Raw genomic sequence first — 8,301 nt, 5'->3', positions numbered from 1 at the left:
CCTCTTTGGAGCAAACTACGGATCCATCCAATATCTAGTTTGAGTATTTTTCCCACCATGTTGAGTCTTCTCCCAAGGAATCGGAGCAAAATCAAGCCTCTGTTACTCACACTGAGGAACATGCCAAGACTCCACAAAATCCAAATCCTACCGAGCAAGAGCTCGAAGATCCAGCCACTCAACATGGGGAGAAAGCTATGGATCCACCTGTTCAACCTCAACATCCTGGTACTGCACCTCATCAAGCCCCAATTACTCAAGCTAGTAAGCAGCCAACTCCACCACCATCCAGCTCCACCTCCATTCCTGCGTCTGAGCCAACTTCCACTGAGCAACATGCATATCTTAGTGCAACTCAGTCTGGCCGTCGCATCATTGAAACGACTCAATCTCTTCTCCAGGAGTTCACCACTTCTGATGCTGCTAGGTCTGCTCATCCTGAGTCAACAAATATCTCTGCCATCACTCAACTTCTCACGAAAATTAAGGGACTGAAGGATCTTATCAGTATTGTGACCACCGTCCAATCACAACAACCTAAGCAAGATCACATTGCCAAGCTGACTGAGCTATTCCTTCTGATGATAAACCACATGAACTCCCTTGAAGGTAAAATCAACAATCTCTCTGCCCCTAATCCAGGCTATGCAACTTCGGCTGAGTTAGATCAACAATTTGCCAAACTGAGAACAGAACTACCCAACCTTGGGACAACGGCCAATCCTGAGTATGCCACATCTGCTGAGTTGCAGGGATGCCTTGCCAAGCTGACTGCCGATCTCACATGTACACGAGAGCTCGTTTCCTCCACTTCTCAATGTACAATTGATCAACTCAGTGAAGCCGTAAGTCTTCTCAGTGTCAACAAAGCTCAGATGGATGTTGACCCCATCGATGATAAACTTTCACAAGGTATTCTGCAGGCCATTCGCTATGACAATGCTCAACGCATCTTCTATGATTCTGACCTATTGAAGATGTATCATCAATCCTTTGCTCAGATTACCAGCTCCCTTACTTGGCTTAGTAAGTCCCATGAGTGTATTATCAACCTGATCACTGGGTCCATCCCCGTTCCTCGAAACGTTCGAGATGATTGCGTTCCTGTGATAGATGGCTTGAGTGAGAGCACGAAGCATTTACAACACTATTCCAATGTTCTATCCTCAGCTGCAAGAAATGACACCTTTGTCTATAAACCCGATGCTGGCAAAACGGGGGAGAGAACTCAAAATGGAACTCAACAAAAGACAGGTGCATCAGGGAGCAAAGTGAAAGGAAAGGGTAAGACCTTAGAGTGAGAAAAGAAAGGGTTAAGGCTGTGTGAAGAAGACAAACTAGTGAAACTTAAGTTTTTGTTATGTTAAAAATCTATTTTGTGGGCACAAGTATTGTGTATGTGTATGTTTAATTCTATCCAATGAACTGTTTTTTCCTGTTCAAATGTCATGCTTGTCAATACACATTAACATAAGCAAACTGAACAAACAAATACTCAGTAAACATAATAACGAGTAAATCAAACTGAGTATTCAAGCATTTCTGAAAGATGACCTAGACTCAAAATAAATTAGAACTAAATCTAGTCAGTACACACATCCTTAGTTTGTCTCAAAAATAAAATCTTGGAAAGTTTAAGAGGTAAATTAAAAGATGCAACCCTTACGGGGGAGAAATTTCAGAAATATGAAAAATAAATCAATCATGGGGAATTTCAAAACTGAGTTCCATAATTATGCATTTTGCCAACATCAAAATGGGGGAGTTTGTTGAAACACCTTTCCATAAGATTTTGATTTGACAAAATCATCCATGATTAAGAGACAATTAAATTTAAGTGCTTTATTTTAATTGTACTAATCTGTTTGTTCAATGTTGAGTATAAATATAAATAAAGATAAATATAAAAGTAAGACAGGAAGAGGTCAGCATAGAAGCCTAAAGTATCAAGCTGAGTGGAATCAAACTTAGCATCAAAAGACAAAGACATACATGCCCATAACAACTATCTCACGAAGCTGAGCTGACTAAAAATATACTCAGCTTGGAAATTGCCAATGACAATGATTTACGCAGTAGAAGCTGAGTGATTCTTCAGGACAGCATGAAAAAGTCGTTTGCTAAAAGACAATGATTACCGCCCCTCTGCACCAATAATTGAATCCTTGGAAATACACAGAAGACACATTCCGAGATGTATGGGTCATTGGATTATTGGTAAAGGACAACTGACACAAAAAGACAAGCCAGACGCAAGAAGACAAGCCTGGTGTCTGAAGGAATGCAGAGGAAGGGAATGGCCGGAACAGTCTGAAGCTGACCAGAATCTGTCCCTTAAAAGAGCCGTTTTAACATCAACGGCTACATCATTTCAAAATGATCCATCACAGATTTTCCCTATTTAAGGACAATCAAACTTCTTGGATCATTGCCGATTTACAAAAAGAAAAATACAAGAGAGAAAAGATACAAAAGCACTTAGATACAAAAAGACATCTTACACCCATCTTCTATTCCTTGTGTAAATGCTAGAGTGATTACTTGTAATATTCTAAAGTGTTCTTTATTTGAAAAGGAACAAGTGTTTATCAATTGTAAAATTGAGAGTGTTGTGCTGAGTGTTTGGTTGTAAACATTCAGTGGTAGAGAAATCTAGGTGCTGGGTTGTAGCACTTAGTAGGAGTTGAGTAGACGAATAGAGGAAGGTACTCTTGCATATTCAACTGCCTTGTAATTGGTTTTTGCTCTACCTTTAAAGAGCTCAGTATTGGATTCTAAAAGCCCGGAAGACTCTGGGGACTGGACGTAGGCGGAGAGGCCGAACCAGGATAAGTGATACTGAGTAATCTCTAAACTCTCTCTCAATATATATATGTGCATGTGTTGTGTGTGAAGTTTACTCATCATATAAAATTGTTTAAAGTTGACTCTGAGTAATTTCAAGTGCTGAGTTAGAAGCTGACCTCCAAGAGTGTCAATATCTAACTTATAAATAAAACAGCTTTAGTCAATATCCGGCCAAAGCTGTCTTATAGCATATCTGGCCAAGCTGACCAAAAGCTGAGTTGACAAACTCGCAAAATAACTAAGTCAGCATATAATTAAACGAAAAAGTTATATTAGTTCCTAACCCCCCCTGGAACTAATCACACGGGACCAACAGATAGTACCTGAGCCGACTATCTTACCCTTCTTATTATCTCCAAAGCTTACACTCCCGCCTCGTTTAAGCTCTAGTGTGATGAATTGAGTTTCATCACCAGTCATGTGCCTCGAGCATGCACTGTCTATATACCATAGTTTTGATTTCTCCACGCATCTCAGGCTCACCTGCATTTTAGATTATTCATCTTTAGGTACCCAATTCTTTTTGGGTCCTCGTTTGTTAGCATAAACAGGTGCAAAGTCATATTTTAGTTTATGACGACATATTTTTATAGTGTGGCCACCTTTGCCACAAAAGTCACAGTGAACTTCCCTTTGAGGGTGATGTTGAGTGTGGTCAGCATTATTGTTCTGAGCATGCCAACATACCTTAGTGGTATGTCCTTTCTTTCCGCAGAAGTCACATTGGACAATCCGCTTATTGTACCAACACACTTCTCTTGTGTGCCCCTTTTTCTCGCAACAGTCACACTGTGTGAACTGTTTATGCTGACTAGTACTTGAGTACTCAACATTGGTTTTATTTTTATTTGAGCCTCTTATTTGGCTCTATAGGTTAGTGACATCCTTTTTCAGTTTCTTTGAATCTGATTGGACCTCCGAGACAAACTTATGCATAAGTTCTATGTTACTATGCAAAGTTGAGTTGTCATTTTTTCTGAATGACCTTTTGCTGTTCCTATCATTCTTCCTGAACAGCTTCTTCATTTTCCTGGTGAACATTGCCATTTCCTCATCATCAGATGAGTCAGCTTCGGTGGAGTCAGCTTTCATGACAAGTGATTTTTGTTTCTTGTCTTCTGACTTCTCTTTTTCTTCAAAGTTTTTCATTGATATCTCATGAGTCAGCAACGATCCGATCAGCTCATCGTACTTATACGTAGTCAGGTCTTGAGCTTCCTCCACTGCAGTCTTTTTGGCCTGCCAGCTTTTGGGAAGACTTCTCAAGATCTTCTTCACCTGTTCTTCTCAAGCACAGTGAAGCATATTGGTAGCCGAAGCATTGTTTTGAAGTTTTCTAAGGTCATCTTCTGACCACTCACTTTCACTCTTAACAACTTTCTCATTGTTAACAGTTTTATATGGCACGTATGGGCCTTGAACTATTGCAAGCCATGCACTCATGTTTGTGGCTTGAATAAAGTTCTTCATCATATTCTTCCAGAATGTATAATTAGACCCAAAGAATAGGGGAGGCCGACTAATTGATAATCCCTCAGGGAGTATCTGTGTTGTTTGGTTCCCGGGAAGGAAACGAGTGTTGTTCTCAGCCATTTTTCGGGATCAGCTCAAGATAGTTATATCTTTGAGTAGTGAGCTTAGGCTCTGATACCACTTGTTGGTCCCATGTGATTAGTTCCAAGGGGGGGGTTAGGAACTAATGTAACTTTTTCTCTAATTAATCTTGCTGACTTGATAATTTTGGTGAGTTTATTAACTCAGCTTTGGTCAGCTTGCCCGATCTTAGTGTAAGACAACTTTAGTCAGATGTTGACTAAGACTGTTTCACTTGTGAGTTGGGAATTGACACTTTAGTGGTCAGCTTCCAACTCAGCACTCTGATTTACTCAGTGTCAGCTTTAAACAGTTTATATGCTAAGTAAATATAACAAGCAACACACGCACATATATATATTTTAAGAGAGTTAGAAATTACTCAGTATCACTTATCCTGGTTCAGCCTCTCCGCCTACGTCCAGTCCCCAGACTTCTCCAGGCTTTTAGAATCCAATACTGAGCTCTTTAAGGGTAGAGCACAAACCGGTTACAAGGCAGTTGAATATGCAAGAGTACCTTCCTCTATTCGTCTACTCAACTCCTACTAAGTGCTACAACCCAGCACTTAGATTTCTCTACCACTAAGTATTTACAACCAAACACTCAGCACAACACTCTCAATTCACAATTGATACAATTTGCTCTTTTTCAGATAAAGAACACTTTAGATGATTACAAAACAATCAATCTAGCATTTACACAGGAATAGAAAGTTGGTGTAAGATTTCTTTCTTGTTTTTGAGTGCTTTGAGCTTGTATTTTTCTCTCTTGTATTTTCTGTAAATTGGCAATGATCCAAGAGGATTGCTTGTCCTTTTATAGTTGAACTTTGAGGATCAAATGATTTGAATTTGATTTGTTTGTTGAATCCAAAACGGCTCTTTTGGGGGACAACCTTCTGGTCAGCTTCAGATGTGCAGGCCAATCATGTTTTCTGATTTCTTCAGATGTCAGGCTTGTCTTCTTCCTACAGACTTTGTCTTCATGCGGCAGTTTGTCTTATAGCAACGAACAGTTGACCCATGCACCTCAGAATTTGGCTTTTGTGTAATTCTAAGGCTTCTATTATTGGTGCAGACAGTTGTCGGATTTGTCTTTTAGCTAACGGATCATTCATGCTGTCCTGAAGATCACTCAGCTTTACTTCGCTAGTTATTGTCTTTGATTGTCACCAATTCTCATACTGAGTTATTTTTCACTCAGCTTCCATGGTCAGCTTCGTTCTGCAAGATCTAGTTCTAAAGCAGACTTCTTTTATGCTGAGTTCCGTTCCACTCAGCTTCTTTGATTAGCTTCTTTCTTGAGCTGTTATTTTGAAGATGACTTATCTTCTCTTGTGTTGAGTCGCTCTTCACTCAGCTTGTGTTGTGTTCTCATGCCGACTTTGACATGTCTTAATTTTTATTTCCTTTTGCATTTATATTTATACTCAATATTGAACAAACAGATTAGTACAATTAAATCAAAGCACTTAAATTTAATTGTCTCTTAATCATGGATTAAACTTAAATGATTTTGTCAAATCAAAATCTTGTGGAAAGGTGTTTCAATATATATGTAATAAGGTATTCAATGTATTTATCTTCATTATGATTAATAAATTTTCATTTTTCATCATTAATGTATCTCTTAATTAAGGCAAAACCTTAGGTTTTCCTTCAATTTAATATTTCAGTTTTGTTTGTTTCAGTTTCAGGAATTAAACTTAGCATTAATGTTACTTAATTACAAGAGGAATTGAATTAATCATGTTGATATTGTCAACAATATCCAGTTTTTAGCCAGAAATTCCAGAATCTCAGTTGAGATTCTGCAATCTCGGTTGAGACAGCAAAGGAACAAATTTTCAGAGGATTTAACCCCCCTGGAAAGCTCGCTGTAGCGACTGAGATTTTGAAAATCTCAATCACGACACGCGAAGTGTATGACGGGATTGGGCCAGTTTTTTGGGTTAATTCCTATTTCTACTCTAATTATATACCTATTAATATATCCTAATCAATACCTACTACTTACACCTATATACATCACCTCTATTTTACACCAATCAATCAACTTTTACTCTTCCCAAAACCAAGATTCACTCACCTTCCCAATATATCTTTACCCTATTCATCTTCTTCTTCCCTAAATCACCACCATTATCTTTACTCTACCATTCATCTCTTTCAAATTGCTTCATCTCTTTCACCAAAATCACACCAAAATGCCTAGACAAAAGAGAGTTGCTAACAAAACCAAAGCCACTGAAATCAATAGATTACGAGTTCAATATGGAGCACCGTTCGATATTATGACGGAAGCAGAGGGACGTAAATTTCGCCACTTTTCACATACCTAGATAGAGTTCGTCGACATGCCTTTTATCGATACTTACACGGTAAACGTATTTTCTTTTACCGAACGTATTGATGAATTTTTATCCGTTCTTGGTTGGACAAAATTTGCTAGTATGCGTTTTCCTAGTAGTAAATCGCATATTATGGAGTTTTTGGTCACTCTAACTTATGATAAGAACCGAGGTATTATTTCTTTTTGAAATAATGGTATTCGTTTTGAAGTCGGGTATGCGGCGATGGGCCGTTGGTTTGGTTTTCCTACTCAAGATTTTTATTCAAAACCAAAGAAGTTTGATGCACACATGGTTTGGCAATCTTTAACCAGCCTAGATGTTTTTCATCCGAAGAACACGTCTAGCAAATTAATTAAGGATAATTGTATCTTTTTCTTTCACAAATTTTTATCCTTTTCTTTATTTGGTCAGGTTGAAAGTTCAAAGCAAGTGCCAATGGGTAATTTAATTGCCGGTATTATTTTGGGTGCTCGGGGTGAATTAGCGGATTATCAAAATATGCCTCATGTTGGTTTGCCTTCCTTGGATATCACGGCACTTCAAAGAGCCAATTTGTTGAAAAAATTGGGACCACCCGTATTTATATCATACGAGGATCGTACAAGACGTATTTTTGCTACTTTGGGTGGTGAAGCTTCAAGTTCTCAAGGATTAAGTGCCCAAAAAAATGATGAGGAACATGATGAAGAGCATGATAAGGAATATGAAGAGGAAGAGGAGGAGAATGTTGATTCAAATGCCAAATATTGAAGAACAGGTTGGATGGCAACGTGTTTTGACACAAATGAACGAGAATAACCGTCAAATGCATTTGCGGTTAGATGAAGTCGTTGCCAACAATAACGAAATGAGTTCGAGGATAAACACGGTGGATGCCAATATCACTACTTTGAGATGTGAGCACAAATCTACTCGTCGTCGGTTGCTCTCATTATTTTCAATTTTCAATTAGGTTTATAGACATAAATCGAACTAACAACTCTAGCTTTTTAGCTCGGTATGATTTTCGTCTTACATTAAAAACCAATTGAAGTTTTTAAGGAAACTTTAGCCATAATACATGTTGAATTTCAAGTCAATATAGGATGAATGTGCTATTTTTTCTTTCCCAATTTTATTTACATGTTAATTAAATCAAGTAGTCGTATTCTTAACTTTTGGCCACGATTGAGACCAACCTTATCACAATCGAGGTATGAAAGGAACGTTAGAAATTAAAGCAAAATTAAACATGTTTAAAGTTTTAAGTAACGATTGCGTCCACCCATGGCATGGTCGGTACCTCTTAAACGAACACAAAAGCAAATTAATTCATATAAAGTCACGGACGAGACCACCCTTATCATGGGCGTGACTAAGTAAATATATTAAACCTAAGTCCTTAATAAATCTATGTTTGTAATAGTTTAGGTTTGGGAAAGGAAATTTTGTGCTTTGAAATGCCTTGAGACGAAAGATTCAAAAACATGCGTGCTTACACCGTCCCAAATACTTCAATATAAAAA

Source organism: Euphorbia lathyris, chromosome 6, assembly GCF_963576675.1.
Source record: "Euphorbia lathyris chromosome 6, ddEupLath1.1, whole genome shotgun sequence".
Classification (NCBI taxonomy): domain Eukaryota; kingdom Viridiplantae; phylum Streptophyta; class Magnoliopsida; order Malpighiales; family Euphorbiaceae; genus Euphorbia; species Euphorbia lathyris.
This window is presented reverse-complemented; position numbering follows the sequence as displayed.